Source organism: Ambystoma mexicanum, chromosome 5q (genome assembly GCF_040938575.1).
Source record: "Ambystoma mexicanum isolate Mex_15411 chromosome 5q, UKY_AmexF1_1, whole genome shotgun sequence".
Classification (NCBI taxonomy): domain Eukaryota; kingdom Metazoa; phylum Chordata; class Amphibia; order Caudata; family Ambystomatidae; genus Ambystoma; species Ambystoma mexicanum.
Window position 1 is genome coordinate 981,218,990 of NC_090933.1, and position 19,050 is coordinate 981,238,039.

The window sequence follows — 19,050 nt, forward strand, 5'->3', positions numbered from 1 at the left end:
CAGTGCTGGGGGGTGGGGGTGGTGGGAGACATGGGTGGGGCCTGGTGGAGGCTGACCCTGAACTGCTGGGGGGTGGGGGTGGTGGGAGACATGGGTGGGGCCTGGTGGAGGTTGCCCCTGCACTGCTGGGGGGTAAGGGTGGTGGGAGACATGGGTGGGGGCCTGGTGGAGGCTCTGTCATGATCTCTGCTTCCAAAAGGTCAGGGTTTTCCCAACTCCCTTGGAAGCAGATCCATAACCCAGGTTCCGAGTGCCAACCAGTCCCAATTGGGACCTTTTGGACCCAGTCCTGGCGCCAGTGGCACCAGGCTCATAAATATGCCCAGTCCCAGCGCTGGAAGCGCCGGGCTCATGATGCTTGGGTGGACTTACCTTCACCAGACCATGCTGCTTACTTGCCTGCCAGTTGAGCCTCTGATCCTCTTCTGTTTGGAACTACTTTTCCTGTTGGGTGGGGCTGGAGCCACTCCCTAGATTCAGAACACTGGAACTCTTCTGGAAGGCAGGAACTCTTTTCTTACCAGGAACTCTTTTCTTACTTAGGCGTGGCTGTGGAAGGAGACACCTAAGCACTACAGGAGGCTATTTAAACCACACCCGGTGGATGAATCTTGCTTTGCGTTATTCTGCAACCTCTGCAGCAGAACGCTCATCGTGTCTTCTGCATCCGGTCCTGGGCCTAAGGAAAAAGGCTTACCATCCTGAATCCAGTCTTCAGCAACACCTATAAAGACAAGAAAGAACAGGTTAGCATTCCGGCATCTGAAAGGCAAAGGCTTATCATCCTGAATCCAGTCTTCAGCAACACCTATAAAGACAAGAAAGAACAGGTTAGCATTCCGGCATCTGAAAGGCAAAGGCTTACCTACTCTTCGTATGCTCCGGAGGCCTTCGGCGCTGCATCCCGCATCTGAAAGACAAAACAAGGTGCGTTTAAAGACATTGGGGAACTTTAATACTCACGTGCCATTACTCCTTTCCACATCTAATCCAGTGGGTATTCCGGCACCCTGCAGCCGCTCCGAACTCGTACCTGCAAAATAAAAAGACAGTTAGAGCGCATAGTGAAGCAGGCAACAAGCGCTTACTTACGTGCTTCCAGGCGCTTCTATTCATCACACGGGCTCCATCTTCAACTCACTTCAGCCTGTCATCCGCCATCGCCGGAACCCTGCAAAACAAGAGACATCATTACTAAAGACTTTAAAGACATTTGAATGACTCGAAACTTACCGTTCGTGCAGTAAACGACGGACAGCAGTCCTCTGAAGTCAAGAGGCCTGCGCTACCTATCCAGTGAAGAAACTGGTTACAGCACCCTGCCCCGAGGCAGATGGAGAGCTCGGCATTCACTTACCTAAGGTGAGAGCGTTAACCTTTGGGGGTCTACAGGAGAGGAGAAGAGGAAAGAGATAGGGACACCCCAATAACCCCAGTTCATTAACCCCATATTTTCTATCTGCAGACATCTTACTCTACACGTCAGGCATACAGTGCACAGAGGTCCAGCCCAAAGAGCCAACCGGGTGCTACACATCACCTTTGAAGATACGGTAGTCGCCCAGTCAAGACCGGCGCCTCTGCGAGAATCAGGTGAGCGTTACAGAACGCAAAGCCTACCGCAAAACTCTCGCCCAGGCGCTATGGAAACCTCGGATACTGACCCCCTAGCCCGGTTACTTGGGGAACTAAGGGCAGAAGTGCATGCAGCTCGTCAGGAAACGAATGCTCTAAGAAGGGAACTAATTATTTCCAAGGAGAGAACAGACAATCTTGCTAGACAAGTGCTACAGTCACAAGCCGGACAGACCCCGTTACCCGCATCAGGGGCAAATCTTCCTTCAACATCCTCTATGAATCCAGTGCAGATCAACCTACCTGGGAATGTACCTCTGGCTCCGCCCGAACGATTTTCTGGTGACCCAAAGAGGTTTGCAGTATTTATCAATCAGTGCCGGTTGCACTTCTTATGCCGGCCAGCAGCCTTTCCAACTGATCAAGCAAAAGTAGCTTTTGTACTTTCGTACCTTAGTGGCAATGCGGCAGACTGGTCGATCCCTCTAGTTAATCAAGATGATCCGGTTCTCCATGATTTTCAAGCCTTTCAGCTTAGTATGGAAAAACTGTTCGCAAGACATTCACAGGGGCAGGCCTTGGACAATGAGCTTCTTTCGTTGCGACAGGGTAATCAAGACCTTTTGGCTTATATTGCATCTTTCAATAGACTAATAGTGGAAACTCAATGGCCTGAGGACAAAAGGATTACGCTGTTTTATAGAGGTCTACGTGGAGAGCTCAAAGACGTTTTAGCCCAAGTAGTGAATCCCCCACAAGACTGTTGGGATTATATAGACTTGGTCGTTCAAATAGATCACAGGCTGCAGAACAGGAAGGCCGATCATTCCAAGTTTGATGCTCGAGTATTTTCTAAACCGCCAACTCCTTCCAAAGGAGTAGACTCCGGGGAACCCATGCAAATAGGGGGTCTGAAAGGTCCTCTAACACAAAGGGAGCGGGAAAGGAGGAAACAGTTGCAATTATGCCTATATTGCGGAAACTCAGGGCACTTTCTTCGAGACTGTCCGGTGAAACCTGCCAAGAAGGCAGTAGGAGCTGCAGTTACCAAAGTTACAAACTCTGAGCAGGGAAACGACCTCGCCCGACAAGAATAGAGGTCCTCTTGCCGAGCGTGAAAACCAGTTCCGTGACCTCGCATTTCGTGATACCTATGTTCCTCATTAGCCCTGATAATCCGGATCGATTACATGCAATTGAAGCTTACGTCGACAGCGGTGCCATCGGCAATTATGTGGATTATGAAATGGTTTTGAGGATGAATCTAACTCTTTGTCCCAAGGCTGTAAAGGACGTCATTACTATGGTGGATGGTACGGAGATAGCCTCCGGGCCAGTAACGCATACCACTCAAGAGGTGACGCTAGTAAGTCAAGATGGACACCATGAGAAGATCGTGTTCGATGTGATCAAGGCCCCTCAGTTTCAGATTATTCTAGGAATACCTTGGTTAGAGAAACACAATCCTCTGATCGATTGGCGAGCAAGAACGGTCCAGTTTCCAGAATGTGTCTCTACTTGTCACCCTCCACCTGGTGTTGCACTGGCCGCAATTTCTTCAGAGACTCCCCAGTTACCTCCTGAATACCTAGAATACCAAGATGTTTTCCGGAAGGATCAGGCTAACTCTCTACCTCCTCATAGGTCTTATGACTGCCAGATAGACCTGATACCTGGATCTACTCCTCCTTGTAGTAGAATTTATGCCCTCACCGAGCCTGAGAACCTTCACCTTCGACAATACCTGGATCAATACCTGGCAAATGGGTTTATTCGTCCTTCCAAGTCCCCTGCTTCTTCAGCTTTGTTCTTCGTTCCAAAAAAGGAAGGAGACCTTAGAACTTGTATCGATTATCGCTCCCTGAACCAGATCACCGTTAAGAATAGATATCCGTTACCTTTGATCCCTGAACTCCTGGACCAAGTCAGAAAAGCATGCATATATACAAAGCTGGATCTTAGAGGAGCTTACCACTTGGTACGAGTAAAAGAGGGCGATGAATGGAAGACGGCCTTCCGCACCAAGTATGGGCTATTTGAATATCAGGTCATGCCCTTCGGACTTTGCAATGCCCCGGCCGCCTTTCAATATTTTATGAACGATGTCCTCAGAGAGCTCATAGATGTATGTGTTGTTGTTTACATTGACGACATCCTCGTTTATTCTTCATCGGAATCTGAACATCGGAAACACGTGAAAACGGTCCTCGAAAGATTGCGTCAACGCAAACTTTTCGCTAAGTTGGAAAAATGTGTTTTCAACGTGACTGAAGTTGAATTCTTGGGATTCATATTATCACCTGGCGGAGTGCGTATGGATTCAAAGAAGGTCGATGCAGTTCTCAAATGGCCATCACCATCCTCCGTAAAAGGTGTGCAAAGCATGTTAGGCTTCGCTAACTTTTACCGCAGGTTTATCCCCGAATTCTCTCGAATAGTCCAGCCCATCACTGCCTTGTTAAAGAAAAACAAACGTTTTGAATGGTCTACCGAGGCGGAACAAGCTTTCCAGGATTTGAAGACTAAATTTATCTCTGCACCAATCTTAAAACACCCTCGCCCCGAACTCCCCTACATCGTGGAAACTGATGCTTCAAGCCTTGCCATGGGGGCAGTTCTATCACAAAAGGACCCGGTAACCAATCAGTTGCATCCCGTGGCATTTTGGTCCCGCAAATTCTCGCCTCCTGAAATCAATTACACGATTACTGACAAGGAACTTCTGGCTATCAAGTCTGCCTTTAAGGCTTGGTGGCATTATCTGCTGGGGGCCCGACACACCGTTACTGTGATTACGGATCACCGAAACCTGCAATATTTGAAGACCGCAAAAGCCCAATCCTCTAGACAACTCCGTTGGGCATTATTCTTTGCCGAGTTTGACTTCATAATTACCTATCGACCTGGTAAAAAGAACGATAAAGCCGATGCCCTTTCTCGGATGGGAGTGGAAGAACACTTGGTCAACCCTAAACCTGTACCAATCATTCCCGAACAAAGAATTCTGGGTGTAATCGCCACAGAATCCATAGAGGAAGTTAAGGATAAAGCCAGGCAACTTGTAACTCCAGCAGACATACAGAATTGGCATCTGCAGGGAAAGGACTTTGCAGTAAAGGACAACTTATTGTATTTCCAAGAACGATTATACCTACCCAGCACAGATTTACAGAAAAAAGTAATCTCTTGTTATCACGACTCTTTAATGGAAGGTCATCCCGGTATAGCCAAGACCTCAGAAAAGATCAAGCGCTACTTCTGGTGGCCGTCTTGGAAAAAAGATATCAGAGACTTTATAATGTCCTGTGGAGTATGCGCCCAAAACAAGAGTCAAAAGGAAAGACCAGCAGGCCTCTTACGCCCTATTGACATCCCACCTCGCCCTTGGCATACGCTTTCTATGGACTTCATCACCGATCTACCTCCATGCTCCGGATACAATACGATTCTAGTAATCGTGGACTTATTCTCCAAGATGGCGCATTTCATTCCGCTCAAAGGCTTGCCAACAGCAGCAACTCTGGCCCGAGAATTTCTCGAAAACATCGTCCGACTGCACGGTTTTCCTTCGGTTCTAATTTCGGATCGAGGTAGTCAATTTATTTCTCATTTTTGGCGAAGTTGCTGTCGGTCGGCTCAAATTGATGTGAGACTATCGACCAGTCACCACCCTCAGACCGACGGACAAACCGAGAGGACCAATCAAACTCTGGAACAGTATTTACGCTGCATGCTGCAACAAACTGAAAAAACTTGGAAAGATATCCTTTGGATAGCCGAGTATGCCTACAATAACTCTGTCCATTCGGGAACTGGGAAAACCCCGTTTTTTCTTTTGTACGGCAGTCACCCTCGAACCTCGGAGTTGGATCCCCTCCAAGATCTTGAAACACCAGCAGTAGACTACCTGCATTCTACAATCACCCAAGCCTTTAAGGAAGCTGTTTCTCACCTTCAAAGGGCTAAAGAACAATACAAGAAAGGAGCAGATCAACATCGGAAGGAAGCCCCTCACTATCAAGTAGGGGATCAAGTCTGGTTATCCACCAAATATCTATCTCTAAAAGGGCCACGCACATTCAACCCAAGATACCTTGGTCCCTATTCCATCACTACCATAGTAAACCCAGTAGCGGTCAAGTTGGACTTGCCCCCGCACATGAAGATACATCCGGTCTTCCACGTCTCTCTATTAAAACCCGTGCAACCTCAAACCCGACTAACCAAATCTCCAAAACCTATCCTAGTGGATGGAGAACTCGAGTTTGAAGTCAAAAGCATTCTGGACTCCAAGATCTCCAAATCTAAACTATTCTACCTAATTGACTGGAAAGGCTACGGCCCCCAAGAGAGATCCTGGGAACCTGCTGAATATGTCCACGCTCCTCGCCTAATCAAAAGATTTCACCAAACATTTCCTGACAAGCCAAAACCCCCGGAGAAGCCCGGTTTGGGAGGGGCCTTGAGGGGGGGTACTGTCATGATCTCTGCTTCCAAAAGGTCAGGGTTTTCCCAACTCCCTTGGAAGCAGATCCATAACCCAGGTTCCGAGTGCCAACCAGTCCCAATTGGGACCTTTTGGACCCAGTCCTGGCGCCAGTGGCACCAGGCTCATAAATATGCCCAGTCCCAGCGCTGGAAGCGCCTTGCTCATAATGCTTGGGTGGACTTACCTTCACCAGACCATGCTGCTTACTTGCCTGCCAGTTGAGCCTCTGATCCTCTTCTGTTTGGAACTACTTTTCCTGTTGGGTGGGGCTGGAGCCACTCCCTAGATTCAGAACACTGGAACTCTTCTGGAAGGCAGGAACTCTTTTCTTACCAGGAACTCTTTTCTTACTTAGGCGTGGCTGTGGAAGGAGACACCTAAGCACTACAGGAGGCTATTTAAACCACACCCGGTGGATGAATCTTGCTTTGCGTTATTCTGCAACCTCTGCAGCAGAACGCTCATCGTGTCTTCTGCATCCGGTCCTGGGCCTAAGGAAAAAGGCTTACCATCCTGAATCCAGTCTTCAGCAACACCTATAAAGACAAGAAAGAACAGGTTAGCATTCCGGCATCTGAAAGGCAAAGGCTTATCATCCTGAATCCAGTCTTCAGCAACACCTATAAAGACAAGAAAGAACAGGTTAGCATTCCGGCATCTGAAAGGCAAAGGCTTACCTACTCTTCGTATGCTCCGGAGGCCTTCGGAGCTGCATCCCGCATCTGAAAGACAAAACAAGGTGCGTTTAAAGACATTGGGGAACTTTAATACTCACGTGCCATTACTCCTTTCCACATCTAATCCAGTGGGTATTCCGGCACCCTGCAGCCGCTCCGAACTCGTACCTGCAAAATAAAAAGACAGTTAGAGCGCATAGTGAAGCAGGCAACAAGCGCTTACTTACGTGCTTCCAGGCGCTTCTATTCATCACACGGGCTCCATCTTCAACTCACTTCAGCCTGTCATCCGCCATCGCCGGAACCCTGCAAAACAAGAGACATCATTACTAAAGACTTTAAAGACATTTGAATGACTCGAAACTTACCGTTCGTGCAGTAAACGACGGACAGCAGTCCTCTGAAGTCAAGAGGCCTGCGCTACCTATCCAGTGAAGAAACTGGTTACAGCACCCTGCCCCGAGGCAGATGGAGAGCTCGGCATTCACTTACCTAAGGTGAGAGCGTTAACCTTTGGGGGTCTACAGGAGAGGAGAAGAGGAAAGAGATAGGGACACCCCAATAACCCCAGTTCATTAACCCCATATTTTCTATCTGCAGACATCTTACTCTACACGTCAGGCATACAGTGCACAGAGGTCCAGCCCAAAGAGCCAACCGGGTGCTACACATCACCTTTGAAGATACAGTAGTCGCCCAGTCAAGACCGGCGCCTCTGCGAGAATCAGGTGAGCGTTACAGGCTGCCCCTGCACTGCTGGGGGTTTGGGGGGGTGGGAGACATGGGTGGGGGCCTGGTGGAGGGTGCCCCTGCACTGCTGGGGGGTGGGGGTGGTGGGGACATGAGTTGGTGGGCAGTTGTCCAAGTTGACATGTGGGTTGGCTGGGGGCATGGCCATGGTGGATGGGGTGCCTGCAGGACATGTGCAGGGTAGGCCCCTGTGGTGTGAGCCACCTGCAGGGGCTGTGGAGGGTGTAGAGGGAACACCTGGGAGGACCCACACGTGCAATTCACGTGTGGTGCTCCCTGCGCACCCCTGTAATACACGTACCCTGATGGAATCGTGTGTGATACTTTCCACGCACCCCTGACATGCACGTACCCTGCTGACTTCGCGTGTGTGACTTCCCACGCACCCCTGGAATACACGTACCCTGCTGATATCGCGTGTGAAACTTTCCGCGCACCCCGAAATACACGTAGTTAGGACATTCGCATGTGGAACATCCTGCGCACCCCTGATATACACGTACCCTGCTGATTTCACGTGTGAAAATTCCCGCGCACCCCTGATGTACACGTACCCTGATGGAATCGCGTGTGGAAGTTCAAGCGCACCCCTGTAATTCACGTACCCTGCTGAAATCGCGTGTGGAAGTTCAGGCGCACCCCTGGAATACACGTACCCTGCTAAAATCGCGTGTGCAACTTCCCGCGCACCCCGAAATACACGTAGCCTGGACGTTCGCGTGTGGAAATTCCTGCGCACCCCTGGAATACACGTACCCTGCTGAAATTGTGTGTGGAAGTTCAGGCGCACCCCTGGAATACACGTACCCTGCTGAAATCGCGTGTGGAACTTCCCGCGCACCCCGAAATACACGTAGCCTGGATGTTCGCGTGTGGAAATTCCCGTGCACCCCTGGAATACACGTAGCCTGGACGTTCGCGTGTGGAAATTCCCGCGCACCCCTGGAATACACGTACCCTGCTGAAATCGCGTGTGGAAGTTCAGGCGCACCCCTGGAATACACGTACCCTGCTGAAATTGCGTGTGGAACTTCCCGCGCACCCCGAAATACACGTAGCCTGGACGTTCGCGTGTGGAAATTTCCGCGCACCCCTGGAATACACGTACCCTGCTGAAATCGCGTGTGGAACTTCCCACGCACCCCGAAATACACGTAGCCTGGACGTTCGTGTGTGGAAATTCCCACGCACCCCTGGAATACACGTACCCTGCTGATATCGCGTGTGGAACTTCCCGCGCACCCCGAAATACACGTAGCCTGGACGTTCGCGTGTGGAAATTCCCGCGCACCCCTGGAATACACGTACCCTGCTGATATCGCGTGTGAAACTTCCCGCGCACCCCGAAATACACAGAGCCTGGACATTTGCGTGTGGAACTTCACGCGCACCCCTGATGTACACGTACCCTGATGGAATCGCGTGTGGAACTTCAAGCGCACCCCTGTAATACACGTACCCTGCTGAAATCGCGTGTGGAACTTCCCGCGCACCCCTGAAATACACGTACCCTGATGGAATCGCGTGTGAAACTTCCCGCGCACCCCTGAAATCCACGTACCCAGCTGAAATGACGTGAGGTACTTCCCGCGCACCCCAGTGATACACGTAGCCCGCTTGCCGTGCTGGTACAGGGTTAATGCAGCCCTTTGCGCTGGATTGGGGATTTTGATGGCTTTTCCCTGCGCAAGAGGCGTTCTTGGGGGTGTAACTGGCTCTGCTGCAGGGCCGCTGCGCCACTGTGTGCCACGGCTGGTTTTGGTAGCTGGAATCCATGAATACGCTGTGCGCGGAAATGGGTTTTGGCGCACGCGGCTGGCGCAGGGATTTGCATGCGCACACTGTGCGCAAGCCGCGTGCGCCACTTGTGCACTGAATTCTATGAATTACCCCCTGGATTTATTAGTATTTTGGATGTCAGTATATTTAAGAAATGGTGCTGGTGTTAAGTACCCCTTTGGCGCGCCCTGCTGGCCACCTCCAGCAGGACACGCGGAAGGGTGACCTGCACTCAAGACACTGCGCCAAAACATCAGGTGTCAAAACGGCCATGCCAAAGATGGCATACTGTTATTAAGGGAAAGAGTTTGCTTGCAATGTAACACTGAGGACAACTATATTTTCGACAGATACATTAAAGTCAAAAATTAACAAACGTTTCAGATTTTTTCAAATGACCAAAGATTTCATTATTTAGAAAATCTATACTTTTATAGTGGAACATCCTAGGAACCTAACTCCAACTAAGCATTATGGATAGAAAATGTATCTTTCAGCCGACAGCACATTTTTAATTGTGTACAATTATTGAAACTATACACATCTGAACAGTTATCATCTCTGTAGATATACATGAAAGTCAAATAATGTCACAAACGTCTATCCTGTTGTGTATATTATAATACTCCTAATTTTATTAAACTAGCATAGTCACATCAAAAGATGTATTTCATAAACAAAATGCCTCTTCATAATACTAGGAGTGAGATTCCCCTTCTCCTTTTTCAAGCCACAAGCAAAGAGTGGATAGCCCCACCTTGCCAGTCACAAGACAAGGAGTGAATGGCCCTCAACATTTAGTCACAAGATTAGGGGAAGAGATTTGATTATAAAATACCTTGTAAGCTGACAGGCAATTACCATAATTATTGTAGATATGACTGGGAGGAAATGAATGGGGGAGAAGGGATACCAACTCCAGGGCTGGAGAGGCTGCATAGATTGTCCCCATTTGAACCAGTCCATATTGGGAACCTGTGCAGCAGTTTAAGGGACCTTCCAGCTTGAAATAATCCACGCGGAGAGGTTCCAGATTGTTTTCCAATAATGAGAAGCGCCATCTAAATTGTGAGTACTCAGCCCAGATATACTCCAGATTGCCCTAGAGCATTTTCTATGGTAACTTCACAGGAATAGTTGATGGTCTGGGAGAATAAAGTAGACCCGAGTTTTAAAATAGCAGCGTAAGACAAGATGAGACTTTGATCTCTATTTGAAACTGAATGCAACTGTGATTTTATTTCTAACAAAATCAAGTATATTTCATAATGTGTGTCAGTGTAAAACTGACATCACTTTGTGAAAATTAAATGCAGCTTTGTTCTGCAAAAATAATCACCATTTAAAATGGAGTCTGTGTGTTCCTCTGGCATAGTCAGTAAATTGCCATGAAATGTTATCACCTGATGGAGATTATTTTGTAATTACCCCCGGTGGGAGCTTAGCAATTAGAGACATGGGCAACAGAAATGTTTGTTGTGAAAAGGCAAGGGTATTTTTGCCATTGTACTTTTTAATGGAAAATATTATATCTCCAGCCCAAAACCTTTAGATAAGAAGGCAAATTAATAGAAGTTGATTGAAAGTTGTACAAACATGTTAAGAGAATGTTGTCCATTTATGTAGATATGTATATTGAAAGTTGCATAAACATGTTCTGAGAAAATTACACACACAGGTTCCGAAGCCACTGCACCACATGTATTGTATTAAAAGTGATCTGACATTGTAAATGGTGGCTGACAGTGGGTAAGGATAAAAACATTGTTTTGATGCATTTGCTAATACAACCTTGCATAGTCGATGAAGTTGCTTTTGTGCAGTTAATTGTTTAGAGAGACATTTGTCGACAAGCAATGGAGTGTATTTAGAATGTCCAGTATTACTTACAGCTTAATATATCTATAGAATTGGTTATCGAAATGAATGCTCTTATGCAAAACATAGTGAAATTCATGCATGCAGGTAAGATTTTATTTTTCTGATTAATTGAGTATATAACAGTGTGGTAATTTCCCTGACATGAAGCTGGAGACCATCTTTGTTTGTATTTGACTTTAATTTTCTTTCAATAAAATCGAGGTTCCATGATAGTGCCTGATCCTTTCCCAGAATTGTGGGAGTGGACTGACTATATCAGCAAGGGTGTGAGAACAGCAATATCATACCAATGGGAGTTTATAATTTAATTTGAAAATATAATTTACAGCACCCACCCTGTTTTACCATCCTTCCTATTACAAGTCTTGATGAAAATAACTCTGGCAGTATTGATGATCATAAATGTTGTGCCTCCCTGTCAGATCATTTAATTATTAGAGGCTTCAGAATTTAATTCTGATTATGCATTTAAGATCACCTGTCACACATCAAAGTGAGGTGTGTATTGTCTGGTGACTTGTTTAGCACCAAAGGGTAGCCTTCGTGTGCCCCCTCTAAATCATTCTTATCTGTGCTCGTAGGCCTTGGCAGCTTTATATCTGGCATCCTAAAACAATACATTTGACAAGCATTTTTCTGTAATGCAGTGCCTGTATGATTTTCTTTAAAATGGTGCTATGTTTGTGATGCATATTTGCCGAAACAAAAAATAAAGATAGTTAAAAGTGTACACATTCTTATATGTGGTTCTCTTTGAAAATTGTTTCTAAATTTGTACCAGTGTTTTATCCATCTGACAATTTCTTGTGTAGGTCCCAAGAAAGAGACTCCTGGTTTCATGATGTGGAGGGGGCCTGAGGTTGCGGCAGGACCTGGCAATGCAATCTGTCACATTGCAAGAGAGAAGAGACAAGGGGCATTCTGCTTGACCAGTACTTGTACCTGCTGTCAGTATATTCCATTTTAAAAGCTCTTTAAATGACATCCTTAACAAATGATATTTGAAAGAGAGCAGAGCCCCACAAGGGATACGACCTTGAATCCTAAGAGGCAATCAGTGATACCTGGCTTACTTGCCATGCTTTCATCATACCATACAGAGATGACGAGGGTAACAAGGATTATGTCCCCAAAAGGATGTATGGGTAAAAGACTGACTGTTAAGAGCATAGCAATCCGCAGTGGCATTGTACAGCTCCTGTTTTACCATAGTGCCTCTACTAAAATACGGCAAATCTATTCACTGGTCATGATGGTTTTAAAATGTGAGGACTTAATATACTATGTGTGCCATTCATGATGTGCCAAAGAGAGGACTTCAACCTTGGTGGCAGAAGTGCTATGATTTTCTTGTCTGTACAAGATTGTTGGGGGTTGCTTGCGACCCCCGGCGCCTCCCGTAAGCCCAAGACCCTGAAGGACTCACTCCGACACGTCCTCTCGGTTCGGGCTTCCCGGTCGCTCTGCCGCGGCCGGGAAATGCCCCGTTTATTTATGTTGCATGCGACGGCGTGGAACGTCACACTGCCGCGTGCGCGCCCTGTCATCGGGCAGCGCCACACTCCTCCTTTTTCCGGGAGAACAATAAACAATACTAATACTAGACACTGCAAACCAAACCAGAATATATACATAACATCTCACAAAACCCCATATTCGAAGCACCCCTTTATTGACATCCACCCGGGTCCCCTTACTTAACAGTTCTCATCATTAGGACAATCTGCCAGGTGACCCAACATGTAATCACTGAGGTGAGCAGGTTTCCCTCGCCCAGCCCTCTGTGGGTACCTCCTGCTCACCTCCGGCACGGGTGATCTGTCCATGGGCATGCCCCGGGCCTTCATCCTCAGGGACCTCTCCTGGGTCTGGATCAGGAGGTGGATCAGTTCTTGGATCCCGCAGCTTCTTGAAGAAACTCACGTTGCGAGTTACCACAGACCAGCCGTCCGATGCAGTCACCATGGGGATGCCTATTTCGAATGAGGCCCACATCGCCTGGCTCCAGCCGCTGCGTGCAAAGCCCTCTCCGAACGTTCTCTTGCTCGATTCTCATCCGCCGGTCCATCTCAACTTGTTGGTCATTGATCACCCCAGGTTCTTTCTCTCCTACCTCCGGCAGCAAACCTCAAGGGCACCGCTTGAAAAATGCTTCTGCCGGGGCCACTCCAGTGGATGCATGTGGCGTGGTGCGGTACACCCTCAGAAACTGGTACAGGGCTCTCTGGAGTGACTGCCCCTGCCCCTGAGCAATTCTAAAGGTCTTATTTAGAGTCCTCATGAGCCATTCTGCTTCACCATTGGCCCGGGGCCAGAGAGGCATGATCTTCTTGTGCACCACTCCATAGCTCTCCATCATCTCAGAGAAGCATTCGCTCTGGAAGGGTGCCCCGTTGTCCGAGCACAGCGTGCGTGTGAACCCATGGGCCGCAAACACCTTTTCCACGGCCACCACGACATGCTCAAATGCCACAGACTCCACAAACTCCACCTCAGGGTACCTAGAGTACTCGTCGACCAGAACTAGGAAGTGGGTGCCCATTGTAGTAGACTCAAAGTCCGCATGAACAATTTCCCAAGGGCGCATCCCCCTAGGCATTGTCTCTATGGCAGGTTCACGCTGCAGGGGAAATGCTGCCTGGCACCAAACACAGGCCGCCACGAAGTCATCCACCTTGCGTTCCAGCTCAGGGAACCACACCTTCAGCCGTAGGCGTGCCTTGGTCTTGGCGGCACCCTGGTGGCCACGGTGTGCCAGGGCGATCACCTCGTCCACCTTCGATTGGGGCACCACAATCTGATCTCCGCGGAGTAGAAGGCCGGATGTTGAAAACGATAACTCCTGGACCTTCCACAGCTGCTCAAGTCCGGTCCTGGCCTCCTGAGTGCGCCCCGCCAGATCCTCCAGCACCGACTTCCAGGATCCCTGTTGCATAGAGTGTCTTAGGATTTTGAAGCACTCATCCTCCGCCACAGCTGCCTCCAGCTCCTGAAGAGGCATGGCATTCGGCGTGGCCGCCTCCACCACCACCCGGACGTGCTCCTCTGCCTCCTCTGCACAGGCGTCATGGTCTTCTCCTGCGGACGCCCCAGGGTGTCCGGAGAGATAGTCTGCCGCGTTGTTCGCCCCTGGCCGGTACACCAAGGTGACTCCATATTCCAAAAGGGCGAGCATCCACCTCTCAATACGTGCCGGTGGCTTGGATGACGACCCCGCTAGGATGGGAACCAGCGGCTTGTGGTCTGTCACGACCGTCACTGGGCGTCCAAGGACGTAGAGCCGAAGTGTCGGCATCCCCAAAGTACTGCAAGCGCCTCGCGTTCGATCTGCGAGTACCGCTGCTCTGCATCGGACAGGGCCTTGCTGGCATACGCCACCGGGCGGACACTCCCATCACTGTCAATCTGCGTTAGCACGGCGCCCAGGCCGAATGGGCTGGCATTGACGATGATTTCAGATGGTAACGCAGGATCGAAAAATGACATGGTGTCCTCCGCTGCCAGGGCACCCTTTATGTCATCAAAAGCCGCCTGTTCTAGCGGGTCCTAGTTCCAGATGCAATCCTTCCTTGTCAGTGCCCTGAGCGGTTCCGATCTGGAGGCAAGATTTTTAATGAATCGTCCACAGTATGTAACCATGCCCAGGAAACTTCGCACCTCAGACACGGACTCCGGAGGCTGTGGCTTCTTTATGTCCTGCACCTTCCTGGGATCAGGAGACACCCCCTCCTTGAAAACAAAGCCAAAGAATTCTATCGATGGTCGCAAAAATTCACACTTCTCTTTGTGGAGGGTGAGTCCCAAGGATTGTAATCTTCGGAACGTCTTTGCCAACCGCCTCAGATGGTCTACTTCCGTTCTTGCAAACACCAGGATGTCGTTGCTTATGTTCAATACGCCCTGTAGATCAGCCAGGGCGCCCCGAATAATGTTCTGGAATACCTCAGTCGCCGAGGACACACCAAAACTCAGTCTCTTATAGCGGTATAGCCCTCGGTGTGTCGTGAAGGTGGTAATATACCTCAACTTGGGTGGAGGACAACCTGGTGATACCCCGCCCGGAGGTCCAGTTTTGAAAAAAAGCGAGCATCCTGTACCTCCGCAATGATGTCGTCGATTGTCGGGGTGAGGTGTCTCTCTCTCTTAATAGCCTTGTTCGGGAGCCTCATGTCGACGCAGATTCTAACAGCATCGGGTTGTTTAGGTTTCCGTGCCACCACTATCGGGGACACCCAGGGCGTCAGGCCCTCAACCTTTTCTATAATGTCAAGATTGACCAAATTGTCCAGCTCCTTGTCGACATGTTCACGGAGGTGAAACGGTACCCTTCGATGTTTCAGGGCAATCGGCCGCACCGTTTGATCAATGTGTAACCTCACTGGGTCACCGGCCATCTGCCCGATCCCCTTGAACAGTGCGGCATACTTCTTGAGCAAGTCATTAATGTCCTCTAAATAGACGGAGTATGCGAAGCTGACGATGCCGAGGGCCTCTGCTGCAGCACAACTTAACAACGTATTGGTGCTCACCGGTGTCACGTAGAAACGTGCTGTGATTTGGGAGCCCTCGTGTTCTACCTTTGCCACAAACACACCGTCCAGAGGGATAGGGTCAACACCACCAAAGGCAATGATGCGAGCCTTGGGAGCAGCCAACTTGGGGGGCTGGTCCATGGCATCATAGTGTCCACGGGCCATTACATTCACCGACACCCCCGTGTCCACGAGGACCGGGACTGGAGATCGGTTCACCTCGACCACGCACCTTGGCTGTCTCCTGTTCTTACTTTTCAGGATCCCCACACTCGAGACAAAGAAGATGTTCTCTTCCTCCTCTTCTTCCGCTTCCTACACCTGGGCATCCTCCTCAGTCTGATCCACCTGAGCGACATTGGATGGTCGACCCTGGCGATTGAGACAGGACCGCCCCGGGCCCCTCAGCACCAACACCGGCATTGCTGCCTTGCATACCCTCGAGAAATGATCCGGTAGCCCACACCGTCCACAGGTCTTTCCAGCCGCAGGGCATTCCGCTGGGTGGGGCAGGTCATACCCACATTTTTGGCAGATTTCTCCTGCCCCCCAGCTCGATCCCGGGGAGCACTGCCAGGTCTTCGGGTGCTCCTGCCACCTTGCCACATCGCACAAACCTCTTCGGTCTTGATGGAGCGTGACCCGGCCTCCATTCTAGCTGCCCTCACCTCCGACACCTCATGGCACCTCCCCAGTTCAAGGATGCGCTGAAGTGTGATTACGTGCTCCCTTAACACCTGGCGCCTTAGCTTGCCTGATGAACACGCCTGGATAAGCATTGTCCTGATCATGTCCTCAGCATCACCCCAAGCACAGGCCAGCGAGAGATGCCTTAGGCGCCCATAGAAAGTGTCCAGAGTCTCATTGTCTTTCTGTTTGGCAGAGAGCATAACAAAACGTTCATAATCCGCATTGGTGAGAGGCAGAAGTAAGCCTGCAGAGCGGCCTTCGCCTGATCATAGGATCCATCCCCTAGCGGAAGCGATTCAAAAGTCTCTTGGACAGAGGGACCTGCCGAGTACAGCATGGTTGCCAGCAGGGTGTCATCTTCAACAGCCTGGGCAGCCCAAAAGTACATGTCCAGGCGGTCCACCCACCTCCTCCATCTGGGCCCCAAACTGGAAGGCGGGCTCGATACATCAAACTCCGGGATGGGCTGCAGAGCCGCCTGTGCACGTACCTGAGCCATGACGGGGGGAATCTGCTGAACAACAGGTGCTGCCGCGGGCTGTGCTGGAAGTAGAGGATCCGGAAGACCTGCCTGACCAACTGGAGGCTGCTGTGCTGGCTGCACTGGAGGCAGCAAACCTTGAAGTGCTGCTGGCGCACGTAGAGGCTGCTGCACCGCCGCTCCGTCCTGGTCCTCAGTATCACTCATCAGTTCGAGCGCACAGGCACCCCCAGCATGGAAGACAGGGGGCGCAACTCAAACACCAAGTCCAAATGACTCCAGCATGCACCATTGGAGAAACAGCTGCTGCAACACACCTCTGAGGATGAAGATGAGTGGGGCCACCAGTCTGATGATGAAGAAGATGAAGAGAAGCCTCAGCTTCCAACTGCTCCAAAAATTAGGACAAAAAAGAAATGTGGGCTATGCAGGCCCAGCCATTGTAGCCCTCCTCCTTGCTTGCACTCAACCTAGCAGACCCAGGAAAATGAAAAATCACCAACTGGGCATAATCACGTGCAGGTATAACTGCCTGCTGACAGGATTGCCAAAAATTAGGCCTGGATGCACCTCTCTGCTCAAACCGGAGCTCAGAGAAGTTTCACGGCCTGATCCGCAAAATGGCCGCCAGCCGCGTTGGTAGCGCACAACCTGCGGGCCAGAGCGAAGTTTCAAGACGACCTCGCTGCATCAAGAAAAAAATTGTTGGTCAAGTCACCGCCGGGCCCATGCATCGTTTCCCCCACTCGTCGCCACTGTTGGGGGTTGCTTGGGACCCCCGGCGCCTCCCGTAATCCCCAGACCCCGAAGGACTTACTCCGACACGTCCTCTCGGTTCGGGCTTCCCGGTCGCTCTGCCGCGGCCGGGTAACGCCCCGTTTATTTATGTTGCAACGTCACGCCGCTGCGTGCACGCCCTGTCATCGGGCAGCGCCACAAAGATGACCTGATATGCCAGAAATAAAACATTTAATGAGCTGGAAGCTGAGCATTACTTTAAGTTTATATCAAGCGGTATACCTAATGTACTGGATGCAGAGCAAATTACTTGTTAGTGCCTCTGCTAATCAACACTGGAAGGTTCGCAAAATTCATTAATGACTGATGACTGCAATTGGGCTTCAACCTGCTGTTTAGCGAGTGTATAATCATTTACAATCTAAGGAACTCATATCTCCTGCATCTCAAGATAACCCCTTTAATTAATTTTCTACAGTAACGACCAATATATGTCTAGGAACCTGAGTTAATGAACATACTGCAAATTGTTTCTGACAAGTGTGTTGTAGTCTGCACTGGAGGCAGAGGGGCAGCGTCTTTCTCTATCAATTCCATTGATTTTCCATGCGTGAGCATGCCACGGCATGCACGAGAACAAAGATTTGAATTCTGCACTGCTGCACGTAGCAAGGAGCAGAAACTGCGACTGACAAGTGTGTTGTAGACTAGTAGTGGAGGAAGGGCGGATGGTGTCTTAGAGGGGCTTTTTTCCATTAACCCATTTCATTGACTTTCCATGTATGAACATGCAGAGGAGGACAATTTTAATTCCTCACAGCTGCACTTAGTGTGGCTGACAAGTGTGCTGCAGTCTGGCGTGGGAGGCAGTGGGAGAGTTTTGTTTGTCTGTCTACCACTCTCATTGACTTTCCATGTGTGAACATTCTGAGAAGGTCAAGGAGTTCAATTCTGTGTTGGTGCATGAAGCAAAGTGCGAAGTGTGGCTGACCAGTGTGTTGTAGTGTTGCAGCAAGGACGACATTTCTCCAAAATGCCAGGGGTAGTGGAAGTAACATCACATGACCCTTGACCTCTGACATCACAGGACGTGATGTTATTTGACCACACCCTGAAGTGACATCACATGAAGCGATAGAACACAACCTTTCACCCCTCGACAAACCAGGAAGTGGCATCACATAGCGTTGTCCCTAAGAACACTACGAAAAATGTGGTTACGATATCATTGTAATGTGATATAGGTATCCAGTAATTTTAGCTAAAAGAAAACAGAGAATTACTTATTCACCGAAACCATAATAACGAAAAAATACAGAATTTCTAATTAAACTGTATATGGGATGGAGTAAAGGGGTAAAAAGGGGTAGAGAGGAGGTTGGGCAGGGTTTTAAAGCACAGGGAAATGGGGGTTTTGGGGGATCCCCCAGATTAAAAAAAACCTTTTAAAAAAATTCT